A 14,393-nucleotide genomic window follows, 5' to 3' on the forward strand; every position below is an offset into this window, starting at 1 on the left:
GCTGTAGTGCTTCTGAAGCAGCACTGCCTAGTACAGTAGCCACTAGGCACATGTGGCTGTTGAGCTCTTGAAATGCTCCCAAAGCAACTGAATTCTTAATTGTATTTAATTTGGCTCAGAAATAAGAAAATTGTGGGGTGGGGCGCCTGGGGGACTCAGATGGTTAAGCATCTGCCTTCAGCTCAGGTCGTGATGCCAGGGTCCTGGGCTCGAGTCCCGCGTCGGGTTCCTGGCTCTGTGGGGAGCCTGCTTCTCCCTCTCCCTCTCCCTCTCCCCCTGCTCATACTCTCTATCTCTGTGTCTCAAATGAATAAATAAAATCTTTAAAAAATAAAAATTGTGGGGTGCCTGGGTGGCTCAGTCGGTTAAGCAGCCGACTTGATCTCAGCTCGGGTCTTGATCTCAGGGTTCTGAGTTCAAGCTCCGCATTGGACTCCACACTGGGCATGGAGGCTCCTTAAAGGAAAAAAAGAAGAAAATTGAGCACAGAAGAAAGAAATGAACTTTACAAACTAATGAACAAAGTAAAGGAAGTAAATCAAAATAAGCATGGACTATATAAGACAGTGAAATGACTAGTTAAAAAGGTGAAGCAAAAATACTAGACACCAACAGCATCAGGTAAAAGCTCTTCAGACCTAAAGCATCCCACAACTGGGGTGAGAAGAGATAAATTGATTAACCATAGATTCAAATCAATCTGTGTGTGTTCAAATGATTCAGGATAACCACTGCAAAACAAACATAGGGGTCTTTTAAACCAGTACAAACCAGGGTGGGGAAAAAAGTGAATGAACACCACGGGAAATAGAAAGCCCAACATAAAATGGCAGGAATAAAGAAGTCAATAACTAGAACAAAATGTTAAGTGTACTAAAATGGCCAGTTAAAAGAGATTCTGGGACTGGATGAAGATACAGAATTTGTGGATAATGTTTTCAAAAAACTTAAAACTCAAAAACCTGGAAAGATTGAAAGTAAAGAGATAGAATGCAGCGTGTCAGGCAACTGTTAACCAAACAAGGCTGCCATAGCTGTTAGTCACACGTGATAGATTTCAGGTGAAAGACATCGGGGTGAAAGTTGCCGCATAATGGTAAGAGGAATGAATTACCTAGAAGATAAAATTATTCCAAACTAGTACATACCTAGTATATGTCAGAAATACATATCAGAAGTTAAAAACTCCAATCATCATGGGAGATTTTAACAGGCCACCTCAGTAAGTGACAGATAAAGCAGATGATTATGAGATATTTAAACAGTATAGTTAAATTTGGTCTAATGAGCATATAAAGAGCCCTGCTTCCAGCAGTTTGAGAATTTGCATTTTTTTCCAAATACATACTAGAATTTTATAAAAATTACCATATGTAGGCCTCCGAGCCCAAGAAGTTAAGAAAAAAGAGAAATCTGGGTTAAGTTGAAGGATAATACAGATGAGTAGCAATTAACTGCAGAACATAGAAATTGCAGTAGAACAACAGAACACAATCAACGACAAAAACTCCCATATGGCCTGATTGATCCAACAACAACAAAAGGGGAGGAGCATAATGGGCGATATTAGGAATAATGTATATATTTTTTATGTATTGCAACTAAATATAGGGAATACACATTTTTTAAAAACAAATCACTATGAAGAACTTTTTGCCTATACATTTAAAACTTAGATTATATATACAGTTTCCGAGGAAAAAAACATAGTATAACAAAACTTCTCCAGGAATAAATATATCTGAATACACTCACAAACAATAAAATGTTGGGTCAGTAGTTTAAAATCTTTCCCATCACATCTAAAGAAAATGCTAAGAGGAATGTCCTATTCAGAAAATGGTATCAGGACAGTTATTCTCCATATAGAGACTGGCCTCTGAAAAAGCAGATGTAGGATCTCTACATTTCTGACTTTATCACAGGACACTTATCTCCACAGGGACTTGTGCAGTGAGGAGATCATGCTTCTGTTATCCACTATTCATTCTTTGAGCAAGCATTTGACAAGCACCTGCTACAAGCAACGTACCTTACTAAGTATGTTTCTCCTAGAAGGTGCTTTCCCTTTGATTTCTACTTCTGTGGGCACCTCGTTATGACTTAATTCTAAGATGCCCCAAGAATATTCTGTAAAGGGTTTTTTTTTTGTTTTTTTTGGGGTGGGCAGCAAAGCAAAGTTGATTGAGCACCGTGTAAAGTGTTAGTACAAAGCTCCCAAAGAGGGTGGGGACCTGAGAGGGTTGCTTCTGTAAAGGGTTCTTTTTTTAAAAAAAAAAAAGATTTTATTTATTTATTTGACAGAGAGAGACACAGTGAGAGAGAGGGAACACAAGCAGGGGGAGTGGGAGAGGGAGAAGCAGGCTTCCTGCCGAGCAGGGAGCCCGATGCGGGGCTCGATCCCAGGACCCTGGGATCATGACCTCAGCCGAAGGCAGACGCTTAATGACTGAGCTACCTAGGCGCCCCTCTGTAAAGGGTTCTGAGCAGGTTTTTTTAATCCAAAATTTGGTACATGAATCAAAAAAGTAAAAGCAAGCAAAACTGGTTTTTCTCTTTGTTACAGGTAGGCAGTCTACATTGTAACTTGGTTAATTGAAAATATTAAAGTAAAGGTTTGTGGTCCCATTAAGCTCTCTAAAGTAAATTCTGGCATTTAATGATTTCCTTTTGCAAAAACTATTTCAGTATTGTCTTTTACATTGTTTTTAAACAAACAGTCTGATTAACTCAGACATACATCTTATTCAGTGATATTTATTGAGCATCTGTCATTTACCAAGTACTCTACCAAGCACTCTACCATTTTGATAAAACTGTTGTGTACTTCTAAAGAATTTTAGTTATCTCTTTAGTCCTGAGGTTCTGTTGTATTTTCTTAGAGAATTATAAGCAGAAGTCATTAAATTATGTTAGAACTTTTAGTGTCAGAACTCTACCTTTCTGGTAAGGGTGAAGATTCTTAATGAAATATGTTACTATATTAATCCCAGTGCTATGAATATTTATTCCTAAAACAGCTCTGTTAATTAATGATAAAAATTATTTAAGATTTGTGATTAGAAAATTATCAGCTGTAAATTTGAATGAATGCTTAGGCCAGTACTAGTGAAAATCTGATCCACCAGAGAGACTGGGTGGTATTTACATTGTTGGTTTTTTTTCTTCTCCTGATCATTTTTAGCAGCAACACTGATCCATTAATTAGAAGGAGTATACAGTCTAGATTTTCTTTTCTCAGACCTAACTTTATTCCCTCCTTATACCAATGTGTGATTGTGGTTTTAGCCAAAAAAATAACATTATTTTACTTTATGTGCATGTTAGACTTGGCATTTTTTTTTTTTTTTTTTTTTTTTTACTGAAAGAAACAAGGACAATTGTTATGTTTCCTCCATCCAGCACCTTAAGGCATAGATCTCCCAATGAATACCACTTTTCATATTTTCAAATGTTTTCTATAATCCCAAAGTACTTTTGACAAAATGAACAAAGTATGTTGCCCTATAACCTGCTTAACAACAACAAATCACTGTAACAAGCAATTGAAAATAAAAATATAATTACTATTTAATATTTTTAAGAACTTACCTCCAAAAGCCTGTGAGAAGTACCCCTTTGTTTCCGCTTCACTTACAACTTTTCCTTTATATCGGGCATCAGTCTCTTGATAGAGAACATTTTTAATTAAAATTAGATCACTAGAAAAGGCAGGGTGATTCATTTCCATAGTGTTGAAAATGCAGCTGCCAAATGGAAAGTTTTAGTAGAAGAAATACTGTAGTTTTTTTTGTCTCTGCTTGCCCTTTCTCAGTTCAAGGGCAAGACTCAGAACAGTAGAGATGGTAGGTGGCTATTGGCATTTGCACAAATCTTAAGACTTAAAGCACAGTGCAGGAAATGTCCTTGCAAGAGAAGTTTACAATTTGTCAAGTCAAAAAATGTGACTTCTACCTCCAAACTAAAAGAGGAATTTATAAACAATTTTAAAAGCTCCACAGTCCATTCTCTGTGATCTTTGAATTCAGCTCGGTGCTTCTTGACCAGCCTGGAGAAAGACAGTCTTCCACCATCAGCAGCAGCACCACTATGGTTGGTGTGACTCTGTTATCAGGGAAGGAGAAAGGATCTGTGGCAACTGCATTAATCTGGCCTTCTGGACAAAGATAAGGAAAGAGCCTTGCTGTTGCCACGTTAGTAGACTGAAGAGGTAAAAACACCATGAAAACAAAGAGTGACTTAGACTCCCGGACTGACCTGGTGGTGCTGTCAGGTCACAAGTTTCAAATGTCTGTATGGCTTTCTATCTATCGTAGGCCACTGTTGAGTCTTCTAGGAGAGCCTCTAGTGGAGCCTCTACCCAGGTACCTTCTGGTTAACTTTGTTCCCAAGTCCATGAACATTTCCAGATTTCCAAAGGAGATTCTTTCCAGTGTGTCTCCCTAAGTACTGGCTTTTTTCCCCCCTAAAATAGTGTTGTCAGGTAAAAAGCAGTTTTAACTTTTTTGTGCGTATGTGGTGTTATCCTAATTATGAATGTTTTAAAAGTTAACAGTGTATGCACCATTTATCTCTTCTAAATAATTAATGTTTTCTCTTTTGAGAACTCACAAAGGAGAGCAACCATTACTTTATAGCTAAGTGGCAGAAATGTGTTCTTAGTATGTATGTATATAGGTTTTCATCTTGTGTTTACAAAGTGAAGTTCACTGTGGAGGTAAAAATTAAAACAGAGTAGCCACTAGTCCAAGAAGATTTGAAGCTACTCTGGAGTGGGCGGAAGAAACCTTAAGACTGGGCCCTTGGGGTTCAATCCCCTGGAGGATCCAGGCAGCTCTGAGCTACTTAGAGTCACTACTTCAGGCATGCACAGCATTTTTTTTTTTTTTTTTAATTAAAAGAAAGGCATGGGATAAGCATTTGCTACCAACTTTTAAAAGTAAGGATATTTTACACACCCACACACCCACGGATTTCTAGTTTTCCTTCTTGTGAAGGCCACACAGCACCTGCATCCCTGCAAGCACTGGGAGTCAGCAGGAGCTCTGGGTGGGGCATGTGCACCACAGCCTCTCAGATCCCACTACACCCTGGTTTGGGTGATGCTCGTGGACATTTGCCTTATAGCCCTGGTTTGGATGATCGTTTACTAAAATGGTAGAAAAATATGTAGCAGAGAAGTTAATTAGGGAAAGGAGAGAAAAGAAGGTCCCCCTTTTCCTACACCACTATCTGAACTATTTCCCAAAGCGCTACATGTAGATTTTGGGGAGCCCACAAGATTCTGTGGAGGCCAGGGACCATGCTTCCCACCCTTTATTGTCCCTTATGATACATAAAAATGATCATTTCTGTGTGGGACGCTGGGATGGATAGACCACTGGGGATGGACAGGTCCAACATTTGGCATACCCATAATCACTTGCAGGACACACCTGGGAGAGGCTCTGCCATAAGGAGTGGTGAGTACTGTGTGGCAGTCATGGCAACCAGCCCTAGCAGCACACGTAAAACCCCGGTGTGACTCTCTGTTTTATTTGGGGTGCCCATTATTTAGGAATAGAAGGTTTGTCATTAGGAATGAACAGTTGTGATATTCTTGGGTTTATTTTCGTAATTTCCCTCCAAAAATTCAATGATCATTTCATGTGTCTGAATCCTATACTAAAACTACAGTGTTAAAAGGGACTGTGGAAGCGGTATTGCCGGTAAATAGTTTCAGACTTGATTTAATTTAGAGAAGGGTAAAGTTTTAAAATAATAAACAGGCGAGCTTGCAGAATAGCAGTTTAAAATGTCCTGGCCTGTGTCTTTTAATCAGTGTTCAATAAATAGACATTGCAATTTAAATTTTAGAAAGTGTACTCTTTCTCTACCATGTTAGTGTTCATTGGTGTTTTAAGCTGTGTGTTTTGGCCAGAATAGATGTGCTGCTGAGGTGACTGAATCACATTTACCAGCCATTTGTGCAGATTCGTGGAGTTTCCTTGCCTGCCTGTTTGCCACCTACCATAATCTCCTATCAGAATCCTAGGTCGGGCAGGCTTTGGCTCCATACCCTTTTTCCTGTATGTGTGTGTTCTACTTTCCACTCCAGAGCCTTTTTCTTCTTTCTCTTTCCAAACCTTTCAGTGTTGACGTGGGGCCATCAGGCTTATTCTTGTCTTAAAGGAAATGATCTGTCCAGGCAGGGGCATTTGCTTTTTCACTAGCCAGGGCAGGTGTTTATATAATCTATTCCATTTTTACATTACTTTTATAATCAGAAGGATTTTCCCTATGTCTAGAATAAATGTTTTTGGCTGTATTCAAAGCACATTTTCTTGTTTTTCTTTCCCGGTGTAGGGCATTTTTGTCAGTCTCATCTTTAGAAATTTTATAACTCTTAACATCATTGCCAAAAAGCTTATATCAAAGCCCCTTTTCTGCTTGGCACCATACTGAGAAAATCTCCAACCTCCTCAAATCCTTTTAGAAAGTAGGTCAGATCTAAATAATAAATGAATCAAAAAGACAACATGTGCATGAGAGTGATTCCCAGCTCTGTTTTTGTGACATTTCACAGCATCTCAAAAAGTCTCAAGGGATTTTACAAAGGCTCCAAATTAATTTGGGTTTTCTTGATCTTCTGTGTGCCATACACCATTCCAGATGAGAAGCAGCGTGAGGTGTAACATCAAATCATATTAGGCTGCTAGATCTTCAAACAGGGCTCTGGGGAAATGGAAAACTCTTGCCCCCCAGCTTTTTAAAAATTCTCAATATTAAATGACCTAATACCTTTAATCTTTGTCAGTCTCGTTTTTCACACTTTCAAAAGATGCCATCATTTAAAAAGCAAAGGAAACATTCAATTTTGGATATTCTTTTCTGAATTTTTGTACTTTTCATGGAAGTACAACCTTAAGGTAATCAAATGCCCTACCACACCACCTAACTCTTCAGTGACTTGCCTGTACAGCACGACTTACTTGGGACAGCTGTTAACAGCCACACTATGTGGTGGGGGTCCAATAACTAAACAGTTTGCTTTCATCTTGAGAGAAGTCATTTACAAATCAGGATGCCATCATTATGTGCACAATAATACTGTATTGTCAAATCCTTAAATCCTCTGTGCTATAGTTAATAAAGGAAAATTATTTCAGGATGTTTCAGCAAATGAATGTGTTGGGCCATAGAGTGGAAGTTCTCTTGAGGGAAGAATACTTGGCTTTGGCTTGAAGACAGGTCCTCCGTGATCTTAGCCATCTGGGAACTTGTCTGTCTTTCCTCACTGGTGACAGTGACAGGCTTAGGGGCAGCTCCCAGGGCCTCCTTGCCAGTTGCATGCACTGAGCATTTGATATGTTGGCAGACAGAGCTGATTCTTGGATGCGTGTCTGAACCTCTACAGGTCTGCTTTTGGCAGAATCGAGTGTGACTCTTATCCTTTACCCATTAAGCTATCGTTATGGCTTCCTTATCTTTATTTCTTCTGCAAACATGCCTTTGTAAGTGTTTGGCTCTTTTTTGGCAGTTTATTTGATAATGTACAAGAGTGGAAGGCATGTGTCTTATTTCTAAATTATAGTGTATTTCTTCAAAGGAAAAGGGGAGGATGTAAGTGAAGTATTGTCAACATAAGTTGACAGCTCTGTTGGGCTTAGTTTGATTATCAGTATGAAATTCTTTCTTAAGAGCTGGATTTGCAACCCCCTATGAAAACATTACAAAATGCCCCTGTTTAGCCCAGAAAATGTTGTGTGTTCTTCTCTGAGCCTGATGTACTTAGTGCGTATCATAAACTTTCTCATCACTGTAAGTTGTAGAGGTGTGTCCATTAGAGGAAAACTGGAATCTTGTATTCAGACTCTTGTGTTTTGTATGTTCTTTAGCCAGAGTTGAAAGAGGCATATTTAAAGAAAGATGGTTGTGTTTAATTGCCATATATGGAGTCTTTTCAGAGCCCAATCTGATTTACTCTGTGTAGGAGCAATCCTTAGCTGAAAGGAATAGGAACATAACTAAGACCCTGCAGAAGATAATGTTTAATAAATATCTCCTCCGTAACAAAGCCTCCTCTGTGTTCCTTGTCAAAGGGCTGTCAAAGCTAAATTCAGTCTATTTACTTATACCATGTAAGATATTCCAAAGTTACTTGTTTCTCATTAGACATTGATTCTGTTTGAAACGTTGGTGGTGTTTTGAAGTTCTGTGAATGGAAGAGGGGCTGTGAACCTGGGTCCAAACATGGAAAACTCTTCACAGCAGGCTGAATGACCACTCAGAAAGCAGAAGCCAGCCTGGGTGCCTGGTGGTAGTATGCACAGTCACCTGCAGGACACATAACCAGACGTGGAACCCAACAGTCAAGGACAGTTTTAGTGAAACCGGAGGGTTTCTCCACCAGGCAAGTCCCCTTATGAATAGGGTAGGGAAAAAAATTCACGTTCATCATCTTCGTTCATAAAATGAAGCTATTCACTCACTCTGTATATCGATGCTTTCACTCCCTCTACAATGACAATTGAAAAAATCCAGTTAAACTTTTATTTCCATCAAAAAGGGAACTTTAAAGTTGTGATTGGCCCTGAAGTTTTTTGTAGAGTAAAATGACCTTAATTCAGAGTGAAACAAAATATTTGCCATTAAAATAGCTTTTATTGTACACTGAAAACTTTAAGACATAATGAAAGAAACTGAAGAAAACACAAATAAATGAAAAAATATTCTATGCTCCTGGATTGGAAGAATTAATACTGGTAAAATGTTGTACTACCTAAAGCAATCTACAAATTGAGTACAGTTTGTATCAAAATTGCCATGACATTTTTCACAGAAATAGAACAAACAGTCCTAAAATTTGTATGGAACCACAAAAGAGCCCCTCAAAGCATACTTGAGAAAGGAAAGAAAGCTAGAGGTATCACAATCTCAGATCTCAAGATATACTACAGAGCTTTAGTAGCCAAAACAGTATGGTTACTGGCACAAAAATAGACACATAGATCAATGGAACAGAATAGAGTGCCAAGCAATAAACTCACAGGTATATGGTCAAGTTAATTTACAACAGGGGAGCCAAGAATATACCATAGGGAAGAGACAGTCTCTTCAATAAATGATGTTGGAGAAACTGGACAGCTACATGCAAAAGAATGAAAATGGGCTACTATCTTACATCATACAAAAATAAATTCAAAATAGATTAAAGACTTTAATGTAAGACCTGATACCATGAAACTCCTAGAAGAAAACATAGATAGTGAGCTCCTGGACATTGGTTTTGGCAGTGATTTTTTGGATTTGACACCAAAAGCAAAAGTAGCGAGAGCAAAAATAAACAAGTGAGACTATATCAAACTAAAAAGCTTCTGCACAGCAGAGGAAGCCATCAACAAAATGGAAAGGCCCTACCAAATGGGAGATAATGTTTGCAAGTCATATATCTAATATGGGGCTAATATCCAAATTATATAAAGAACTCTTACAATTAATAACAAAAGAACAAATAATCTGATTTAAAGTGGGCAGAGGATCTCAATAGACATTTTTCCAAAGAAGACATACAGATGGCCAACAGGTACATGAAAAGATGCTCAACATCACTAATATCAGGGAAATACAAATTAAAACCACAGTGAGATATCACCTCATATATGTTAGAATGGCTGTTATCAAAAAGACAAGAAAGAACAAGTGTTGGTGACAATGTGGGGAAAAGTAAACCCTCATGCACTGTTGCTGGGACTGCAAATTGTTGCATCAACTATGGAAAACAGTATGGAGGTTCCTCAAAAAATTAAAAATGGAACCGCCATGTGATCTGGCAATTCTACTTTGGGGTATTTATCTGAAAAAAAAAAATGAAAACACTAATTTGAAAAGATATATGCACCCCCATGTTTATTGTAGCATTATTTACAACAGCCAGAATATGTATACACAAGAGTCCATCAATGGATGAATTGATAAAGAAAATGCATATATACAGAATGGAATATTATGCAGCCACAAAAAGAATGAATTCTTAACCTTTTGCAATAACATGGATGCACCTTGAAGCATTATGCCAAATAAAATAGAAAAAAATAAATGGGGGTGCTTGGGTGGCTCAGTCGGTTAAGCATCTGCCTTTGGCTCGGGTCATGAGCCCAGGGTCCTGGGATTAAGCCCCACATCGGGCTCCTTGCTCTGCAGGGAGCCCGCTTCTCCTTCTCCTACCTGCTTGTACTCTCTCACTATCTCCCCTTCTCTCTCTCTCAAATAAATAAACAAAATCTTTAAAAAGAAAAAGATAAATGCTTTATGATCTTACTTATATGTGGAATCTTTTTTTTTTAGATTTATTTATTTATTTATTTTTAGAGTGAGGGAGAGGGGGAGAGAATCCTTAGCAGACTCGGCACTGAGCACGGAGCCCAACACGGGCCTCCATCCCACAACCCTGAGATGACAACCTGAGCCGAAACCAAGAGTTGGACACTTAACCAACTGTGCCACTCAGGTGCCCCAGTATATGTGGAATCTTTAAGCAAAAAAACCCAAAAACAAACAAACAAAAAAAACAAGCTCATGGATATGGAGAACAGATTTATGGTTGCCTGAGTCAGGGGAGGGGAGGTAAAATGGGTGAAGGGGAGTCAAAAGGTACAAATTTCCAGTTACAGAATGAGTAAGTCATGGGGTGTGATGTACAGCATGGTCACTGTAGTTAATAATACTGTATTGCATATTTGAAAGTAGCTAAGAGTGGATCTTGAAAGTTCTCATTACAAGAAAAAAAAATTTTGTGACTGTGTATGGTGATGGGTGTTAACTGGACTTACTGTGGTGATCATTTTACAATATATACAAATAATAAATCATTACATCATATATTTGAAACTAATAATGTTATGTCAATTATACCTCAATTTTAAAAAAGCTAACTGGCTTTCTCAGTTAACGTATATTAATATATCAATACATATTAATGTACGTTGATAGAGTTCAAATAATAGCTATGAAAACGATCTTTAAGGTTTCTTGTTTTGTTTGTTTGTTTATTTATTTGAGAGAGCATGAGTGGGGGGAAGCGGCATAGGGAGAGGGACAAGCAGGCTCCCCGCCAAGCAGAGAGCACGATGCAGGGCTTGATCCCATGACCCGAGTCAAATGCAGATGCTTAACCAACTGAGCCACACAGATGCTCCTATTTAAAGTTTCTTGTTCTAGCATTATATTTCCTATATTCTGTTATCCTTTTATTGTATAATTTTTAATTATTTATACTCTTACGTGTTACTTTAGTCTTCAAGCATAATTGAAGCTCATTAACTTTTTGTTTCTATAAAAAATTTTATGTTATTTCATGTAATGAGGCAGTGGCTGTGTGATGTCAAGACTACTGGCCTAGGAATGGGAATACCTGAGTTCTAGCTACAGTTCTAAGACTTTTTTTCTCTGATATTCAATAAGCCACTTCGTCTTTTCATGAAAATGCATAATGAGACTTCTCATCCAAACAAGATGGCACAGACTTCTCTCTCCTTGCTCTCCTTGTTAAAGATAACTATAAAAACCCAGAAATAACACAAGAGACAATTAGGCGAACTCTGAAAGGTTCAGAAAGAAGAAGACCCAGAACTGGCAAAACAACCCAGCAGGAGGGTCTTAAAACCCTCTCACCCAACAGAAGAAGGGGACCCAGGTCTGATATTTGTTGACTTCCAATCTAGCAACAAAAGGCAGATCAGGTAGGCTCATTCCCCTCCTGGATGGAGTGGGAGTCCTTCCAACAATATCAGGTGAGCCCAGAAAAACTGACAGGAAGGATTAGAAGCCCTACTGACAATAAGTGGCCACCAAGGGAGTGCTTTCCCTCCCTTCCATGAAGGGGAGGTGGAGGGGCAGAAGAGGAGTCATATCACCAACGTAGCCTGGGAAGCAGTTTGCATCTGTGAAGGTTAGAGGCTCCCTTCTCCAGGAGAGGCACACCAGGTGGCCTAGCCAGGGGGAATTCCTCCCATCCTTTCAAGTGACACTGGCTGAGAGCCTACCAAATTCTCACTTCAAGAAATTTTAAAAAGAAGAGCAAAATAAGCTCAAAGCCTACAGAAGAAAGAATAAAAATGAGAGCAGAAGAAATCAATGATCTTGAAAATATGAAAACAGAAAAATTAATGAAGCAAAAAGCTAGGTTTTTTAAATTTTAAAAAAGGTCAATAAAATTGATAAACCTTTAGCAATACTAACAAAAATAAGACACAAAGTACCAGTATCAGGAATAGAATAGTGGATATCACTGTAGATTCTCCAGACATTAAAAGGGTGATAAGCAAGGGCGCCTGGGTGGCTCAGACGGTTAAACGTCTGCCTTCGGCTCAGGTCATGATCCCAGGGTCCTGGGATCGAGTCCCGCATCAGGCTCCCTGCTCCTTGGGAGCCTGCTTCTCCTTCTGCTTCTCTCTCTCTCTCTGTCTCTCATGAATAAATAAATAAAATCTTTAAAAAAAAAAAAAAAAAGGGTGATAAGCTAATGCTATGAACAACTTTACACTCAAACTTGATAACTTAGAAGAAATGGACCTTGAAAGCCCAAACTACAAAACTCAACCAAGATAAAATAGATGACATGAATAATCCTTTAGCCTTTGAAGAAATTAAATTAATAATTTAAAAGAAAAATCTCCAGGCTCAGATGGTTTTACTGGAAAATTCAAAGAATTAACACTAATTTTACAGTTTCTTCCAGAAGACAGACAAGGAGGGAACAGTTGTCAACTGATTTTACAGAGCCAGTATTACTCTGATACCCAAACAGGACGAAGACAGTACAAAAAAAAGAAAACCACAAAGCAATCTCTCTCATGAGCTAGGTAAAAAAAAGTCCTCAACCAAATAGTAGCAAACCCAACAATATAGAGAAAAGAAATATAAATGATGCCCAAATGGGCTTTATTCCAGATCTGCAAAGCTGGTTCAGTATTGAAAATCAATCAATTTAATCCATCATATCAACAGACTAAATATGAAATAGAAATATCACTAATCATATTTTGTGTTTTTTGATGCAGGAAAAAAAATCATATGTCCATTCTCAAGTTGGGAATAGAAATGAACTATGTCATCTTAATAAAGAGCATCTACAACAAACTTACAGCCAACGTTATATTTATAGTGAAAGAGTGAATGTTTTCCTTCCAAGTTTGAGACCAAGGCAAGGATGTCCACAGTGTTGACTGTGACACAGCACTGAAAGTTCTCACCACTGCAGTAAGGCAAGAAAGAAAAATAGGCTTACATACTAGAATAGAAAGGGGAGAGAAAGAAATAATAAAAATGTTATTCACAGATAAGAGGACTGTCTAGGTACAAATTTCTAGAACTAATAAAATGAGTTTAGTATAAGGTATGAGGATACAAGATCAACACTCAAAATTATCAGTCACAATTAAAAACTACCATTTAGGGGTGCCTAGCTGGCTCGGTCAGAAGAGCATGTGACTCTTGATTTCGGAGTTGTGAGTTTGAGCCGCACATCGAGTGTAGAGATTAATTTAAAAAAAAACAAACTTTTTTTTAAAAACCCTACCACTTACAATCCTTACAAAGAAAATTAAGTACCTAGGCATAAAGTTAACAAAACATGTACAAGGATCTGTGTGCTGAAAATTACAAAATACTAATGAAAGAAATAATAATAAAAAAAAAACTAAATGGAAAGCTAGACTGTACTTGTGTATTGAAGGACTCCACATGGTACAAATTCACCTATTTCCAAATTGGCCTGTAGGCTTAAAGCACTTTCTATCAAAATACCAGCAAAGATTTTTGTAGGCATAAACAAACTTATTCTAAAATTTATATGGAAAGGCATAGGCCCTAGAAGCTAAAACAATTTGGAAAAGATGCATAAAGTGGGGAAATTATTCTACCCAATATTAAGGCCTATTATATAGCAGCAGTAGTCAAGACAGTGTGGCATTGGTGGAAGGATAAACGCATAAATAAATAGGATAAAATAAATCTGGAAATAGACCCACACAAATATGCCCAACTGCTATTTGACAAAGGTACAAAAGATGAGAGCAGGGGCCTCTGGGTGGCACAATCAGTTGAGTGTCCAACTCCTGGTTTCAGCTCAGGTCCTGATCTCAGGGTCGTGAGATTGAGCCCCCCCCAGTCGGGCTCCAAGCTCAGCAGGGAGTCTGCTAAAGTTTCTCTCTCTCTAAAATAAATAAATCTTTAAAAAAAAAAGAGAGAAGAGAGCATTTTCAACAATAATGCTAGAACAATTAGACCAAAAAAAAAAAAAAAAGACCTTAACCTAAACGTTTTTATACAAAAATTAACTCAAAATGGATCACTGACTGAAATGTAAAACTCTAAACCCTTAGGAAAGATCATAGGAGAAAATTTTGGAACTA

General features: G+C 38.0%; 1 protein-coding gene across 1 annotated transcript in view; it reads left to right on the forward strand.

Moving 5' to 3' along the window:
* Positions 1 to 14,393, forward strand: part of DCP1A (decapping mRNA 1A) — a 55,800-nt gene that overhangs the window by 11,372 nt on the left and 30,035 nt on the right. The gene's annotated exons all lie outside the window — the stretch shown is intronic.

Source organism: Mirounga leonina, unplaced genomic scaffold (genome assembly GCF_011800145.1).
Source record: "Mirounga leonina isolate KUSES-001 unplaced genomic scaffold, KU_Mleo_1.0 Mir_94, whole genome shotgun sequence".
Lineage (NCBI taxonomy): Eukaryota > Metazoa > Chordata > Mammalia > Carnivora > Phocidae > Mirounga > Mirounga leonina.